Source organism: Sitophilus oryzae, unplaced genomic scaffold (genome assembly GCF_002938485.1).
Source record: "Sitophilus oryzae breed Bouriz unplaced genomic scaffold, Soryzae_2.0 scaffold_535_pilon_pilon, whole genome shotgun sequence".
Classification (NCBI taxonomy): domain Eukaryota; kingdom Metazoa; phylum Arthropoda; class Insecta; order Coleoptera; family Curculionidae; genus Sitophilus; species Sitophilus oryzae.
Window position 1 is genome coordinate 1,397,059 of NW_022147124.1, and position 7,035 is coordinate 1,404,093.

Consider the following 7,035-nt stretch of genomic DNA (forward strand, 5'->3'; position numbering starts at 1 on the left):
AAGTCTAATAATATAGTTTAAAAACAATGAATATTGAATTAAAATTGAAAAAGCTAAGCGCGACCCCTTGTGTCAAAATTAAATAATTAAATTTACGCAATTTTTACTCCATTTGATGACCGGTGGCGCCTCTAGTGTTTGTTCGGGCGGTTGGTCTTTTACTCCCGCTTATGGCCATTAAAGAAAAAGTTCTAAAGGGGGATGTTTTGTGTTCGAACGAGGGGTAAACCGCAGAGGGAAAAGTGTACACCGTAATTCCTTTTACTCAAATAATTCCTCAGAATTCCTCGTAATTCCTTCGGAATTCCTTTGGAATTCCTGGTCTTCAAGGTCAAGGTCAATCATTCAAGGTCTTCCTTGGAATTAAATTGGTTTTGAACTCGGTAACTCTTTCAGTCTGAACCAGCGTTGCCACCTCGGTTTCGCAGTTCCGCTATGAATTTTCTGGTGATTTTTATAAATGTCTAATGTCTCTATAAGTACTAGATCTAACAATAAAAAGTACTATTACGAGATTTACGTTTTTTTAGTTAAATTTTAGTACCAATAGGGGATCATGAGGTAAAAATACTGGAAATATGTCGGCACTTACTTATTAAAATTAATTTTTCTCGGGATTTTTTGAAAATGAGAGGTACCTAGTTATACTCGTATCTATAGGAAAGGAAATTAATAAAACTTCAGTTGCACGTCATAATACGATCACCAGTAAATTCCATAAGATTACGCATGGTATCATTGATGAAGTGCACCTAAAGTTGTATTAATTTTCCTATAGTATATACCTAGGTATTATTCCGAGGAAATGAAAAAATCAACTTTACACTTTCTGGAGTACTGAATAAAAAAATCTTATGAGGGTTTCTTTAAAATGGCGAAATCAGGGAACGTTATAACTAGATCTCTCGGGGGTGGTTCGGCCGTACTATTGGAAAATATTTTAGATATATAATCGAGGGTACAATATTAAATTAAAAGAATATCTAACCTGTAGATATTTGATATTGTGAAATTTTGGAAGCGAAAACGAAAAACGGATAGTAAAAAATCGCCTGCAAAACGTTTTTTCTTTAAATTTAGTACTACCTATTATAGTATTCATGGTTTACTAATGTTCGTTAATTTTTTATAAAGTTGCTTGTAATTCCTCTTAATTCCTGTGGAACACCTCTAAATTTCTAAGGAATTCCTTGGAATTCATTGGAATTCTCACGGAAATAATTGGAATTCCTAGTAATTCCTATGGAATTCCTTGGAATTCCTCGTAATTCCTTGGAATTCCTGTAGAATTCCTTCATAGTGTACACCATAATTCCTCTGCGGTTTACCCCTCGTGTTCGAACGTTTTTATTAAAATTTTAATATTCAGTACTAGTAATAATTTATTGTTATACACGTAAAGAAAAAGTGAGCACGATAAAATGGCACTACGCGGGAAATAGTTTAGAAAGTGTATCCGACATGTTTCAGTTAATTTTCCCTGAATCTTAAAATTAAATTATTTTTGACAATGACAAAATTATAGTTTGTAAACCTAAGGTATGTCAGTTTTTGACTGGTGTTTGATTGTTACCTGTTCGATTTTAATTTGAAAATAGATGCATTCTTTCTTAAATTACTGAAAATCGGCTGGTCCAAAGTTGTTCAAATTTGGCAAACCTTTAAAAAATCTATTTACGATTCAAAGGAAAATCAATAGGGTAGCCAATATTTGAATAGTTCAAAAATTGCATGGGATATCCTATATTTCCAACGACGCGACGATGCACCACCCGGTATACTATTTCCTTGTAGAAGAACTTTATATGATTTATGCGAAGATGGATTGATTTACTTTATATTGTCTCAATGGGATATTAAGCGGTTTTGCGAATCTCCTCGACCAATTTTAGCATTAAAAATATGCCTACGTTTTTGGTCCTAATCATCACACCCATAAAATAATTAACTAAAAAGAAGTGTCAACTCTGTGTTAAATCGTGGAAACACGATACGCCACCGAAAGCCTTCGTTGTCGTCTGGAGAACTAATTTTCCAATTGACAGGTTGACATGATAAGGACATGATGGCTTAATTTTCATTTCCGTTTCCGGTTATTCAATGGCGGGCCCTCTTTCAGTTCAAATGTATTTTGTATTTTTCTTTTCATAAATAAAACCAAAAATAATTTATTCACATATATTTATTTGAAATATGGAACAACGTGACTAAATAAATATAAAAATATAGAGGATTGTATTGTTTCAATACCAATTAGTTAATTATATGTACTTTTAACGTAAATTAGTTAAGGTATAAGCATGACTTACAGTAATTTGTAAATAAACACACGTATTCGCAGACTTCAAGGACAGAAAACGGACACAGGGACATGAAAACGGGAGCCTTATACAAAAACCTGGGTATACCAAAACCTGAAAACAGAAAAACAAATTTTTTTATACTAAAATTAACAATGTAAAAATATCAATATTAAATTTATTTAATATTGATATATTAGGTATAAAATATAAATATACTGTTTAAAAAAGCGTCCATTATTCCCAAAGAGACCTGGCTTATAAATCAAAAAGAAGCAAAAAGAGACTTTTAGTCGGATAACATAATCAGATTATCAGTCCGATTTATTGCATTATTGACAATAAATCGCACATACTGGAGATAACTAATGTTGGCTATAGTTAAAAATGATCTTACCTTGCTGTAAATTGTTTCCATTTTCAAAAAAATCGCCGATCAAAGAGATTATAACACCATTTTCTTGCATCTAAAAAATTTAAAAACTGTTTATTTACTACCTATTTTTCATATACATGGGACATACCTATTACTGCAGAAACGTCATTTTCTCCAGGATTCTTCATGTAATACATATTTTATATACTTTATTACCTTTATAATTATAAATTTCAGCCGAAATATTAAATTGAACTCAAAACGAAACTAAACGGAATGAATTAAAATGGCGTCGAATATTTTCGAATTTGTTCTAGAACAAATCTGAAGTTGTCTCTGAAACTGAAATCTGTCAATTCTAAACTGTGAAGTTAGACAATAGTTAGACAAAAACAATGCTGTCCTTGTCTAGGCGGCCATACTTGTCATGAGGGGAATGACACTAATGATTGTTTACAATTTTCCTATTTCACTGTCACCCCCCTGATCACACTTACAAAAATCTATATTGCTTTTATGTCACTTTCATCAAAGAGTCAGTTTATTGTTTGTTGACAGTTAGTCTAGCAGAAATGGTTTTAAGCACTGTTGCCAACTTGCGTTTTTTTTTCAGTTTAGCGGGAAGAAAATCATTTTACGGCTAGTGTTTTTTCAACGGTTTAAATTTTTGAACAAGCAAAATTGTCCCCAAAATTAATTAACAAATTGCTTAAAAACTTATTAAAATCGGCCCATTGAAATATATTGGACTTTAAAGTACAGGGTGGTCAAAATTGGTCTGCTTTAACAGAGAAAACCTATTTCCTGACTAGATAGAGCAAAATCGACATAGATGTCATGGGCTCGATTTCTCAGAAACGTTTAATGGCCTAACCGCCTGTTCATATTGTCACTGCCAACCGAGATATGGAGTCTTTTTGAATTTTTTACCATTTGGAAAATTGCCCATAACTTTTGTATTTCCCGTAATAATAAAATTTTGTAAAAACTTTTTTAATCACAATCCAGTGGCGTAGTCAGTTTCTTTCTATACTTGCTTTTTTAGTCAGAAATAATAAGAAATATAATTTTTTAAATGGAAATCATAGTTGGCTATGAACTTAAAAAAATGCTGGCGTTTAACCCTTTCCAACAATATAAAGTTATGTGTATTTATTTCTAAAAATGAGAGAAATATTACGTTTTTTATTTTTGTATCGAAGCGGGCCTTGATTTTGTATTGACCTATAGTTTGGCCTAATTATTTTTTATCACAATTTAATATTCTATATCATTATTTATCTGCATAATTAAAGACTTTTGAAAAGGTAAATCAACATTCTATATTAGTATTACCATTTACAATTAAAAAGCCAGGCTTACAACTGCACTATTAAATGGAGAATTTAGAGAAAATTCGATTGGAACAAAGGATCCCATATGTTGGCCTGCTAGGTCCTGGGATGTAACTCCTTTCGACTTTTTTTATGGGGGAAATTAAAAAGCCTTATTTATAAGGGAAGAACCATTGGGAGAGAAGAATTACAGAAGGCTACTAGGCAAGCTTTTGGACTTATTGCACCAGTTCGCCTAATAAATTGTTGTAACTCTGTGCGCAAAAGATGTTTATTGTGTATTCAACAAGGGTGTACTCAGTTTTCAATCTTTGATGATTTTTTTTCGAAAACCATATTCGTCACTCAAAAAATACTTTTTTTTCTAGTTTTATTCTTTGTTTATTGTGTCGATTTCAATTGTAATTACTAATACTAATATAGAATGTTAATTTACCTTTTCAAAAGTCATTAATTATGCAGATAAATAATATAGAATATTAAATTGTGATAAAAAATAATTAGGCAAATAGGTCAACACAAAATCAAGGCCCGCTTCGATATAAAGATCAAAAACCTAATATTTCTGTCATTCTTAGAAATAGATGTTCATAACTTTAGATCAGTTCATAGCCAACTATGATTTCCATTTAAAAAAACTATATTTTTTATTATTTCTGACAAAAAGAGCAAGCATAGAAAAAAAACTGACTACCCCACTGGATTGTGCCTAAAAAGTGCCTTAATAACGTTTTTACAGAATTTTATTATTCCGCAAAATAAAAAAGTTATGGGCAATTTTCAAAATGGTAAAAAATTCAAAAAGACCCCGTATCTCAGTTGGCAGTGAAAATATCAACAGGCGGTTTATGCCATTAAACGTTTCTCAGAAATCGAGCTCATGACATCTAGTCGGTTTTGCTCTATCTAGTCAGGAAATAGGTTTTCTCTGTTAAAACAGACCAATTTCGACCATCCTGTACAGTGTGTCCCATTTTGGTTGAAATCATAGGGTATCTCCGTTATTAGTGAAGATAGAAGGGTGCGGTTTGCACAAACCTGTCCCACTTTTTCGTCAAACGGAAGATGCTGCAAACAAAATTTTCATAGCCCTCTTCATTTCTGAGCTACAAGGTCTTTTCAAAAATTTTGCAATTTGGGACATCCCCTGTATCTCTGTTATTGTTAAAGGTATCGAGAAGGCGAAAACTGCTTATTGTAGAACTTTTTACGTAGAATACAGTGGCGTAGTCCGTTTTTCTACCAAAAAAATATTTTGAAAATATGAACTAAAGTTATGTTTTTTTCAAATGGAACACCCTGTATATTTATAAATCATATGATCTGTCTTGCTACGAGCTTCTCAAAATATATATCACTCTATATTTATTTTTACTATTTACTGCAATATTTAATAATAATCATTTTCTTATTAGTAGGCCGTGATAAATAACAAAAAATCAAAATGGTATTTACTAAAATAGTCATACACATATTAAAATTTATTTGGGATTGGTATATTCTACTTTTGAAAAAATATGTTACCACTGAAACTGTGAATATATTTTTCTTTATTTTATAACGGGATGGGTTTGCAAATATCTAAATCTTGAATTATTAAAGCATTTTTCAGGTGTTCGACATTGCTGTAGTGCCCACGATATATTTCGTATTTCAAAAAATCCCCAAAATCAGAAATCGAGAACGGCGAAATCCGGGAATCGAGGAGGCTATCAATATGCGTTCATTGGTTCCAATTCATTGATTTGAAAAATAATAATTTAACAGTATTCTAATATTTCCATAGTTATGAGGGGGAATGTTCCCCATCTTGCTGAAAGTATATTTCACGTCAATTAGCTAAAGGAATGTCTAAAATTTCCGATACGATAGATTATTCTTACGTATACACGTATTCCAAGATTTACAAATAGCGGTAGAGAGTTAAGTTTCCCTAATATATAAAGAATTTATTAACGGCTCCCAAAATAAAACAAGAGACAGATAGCAGTATACTTTTAATAATTCTTTAGTTTCTTTTATTATCAATCATGGCCTACTAATAAATATATGATCTTTTAATAAAAACTTTTAAATATTGCAGTAAATAGTGAAAAAATAAATATAGAGTGATATATATTTTGAGAAGCTTATGGCAAGACAGATCATATGATTTATAAATATACAGGGTGTTCCATTTAAAAACATAACTTTTAGTTCATATTTTCAAAAATGTTTTTTTGGTAGAAAAACAGACTACGCCACTGTATTCTACGTAAAAAGTTCTACAATAAACAGTTTTCATCTTCTCGATAGCTTTAACAATAACAGAGATACAGGAGGTGTCCCAAATTGCAAATTTTTCCTAAAAAGACCCTGTAGCTCGGAAACGAAGAGGGCTATGAAAATTTTGTTTACGGCATCTTCCGTTTGACAAAAAAGTGAGACAGGTTTGTGCAAACCGCTCCCTTCTATCTTCACTAATAACGGAGATACCGTATGATTTCAACCAAAATGGGACACCCCTTACATGAAAATTTTAAGGTGTCCTTTTTTTGTCGGTCAGTGTATATAATATCGCACAAGGATATTTAGAAATACATCTTTTTATACTACTGTTTATCTATATGTCATGTTGGAACAAGTAGAATTTGTACACTAATACGAAGTATTTTCAGTAAAAACTTTTATCTGAATGAAAATACCTATACAATTTAAGATTATAAGCTCTATTTAGTGGTTGTTGAAAAAGCTTTAAATTTGCTTCAGTAATATATTTCACTAGGATTAAGGATTTATACCGTTATTAAGAGAAAATCAAAATTTTATCAAATGTCTTTGATAATCGTGTTGAGATATCTGTAAATTGGATATCTATATATGTATTTTTTGTTATTACAGTATTTTTTGCAACTTTTTGAAAAATATTTGTAAATATATACAAATTTACGATAGATATATCCACATTAAATAACACTATTATATACTATAAATTTTTTTTTCAATTTTTTTACTGATTTTTAATATTATACATTGACTTAAAATA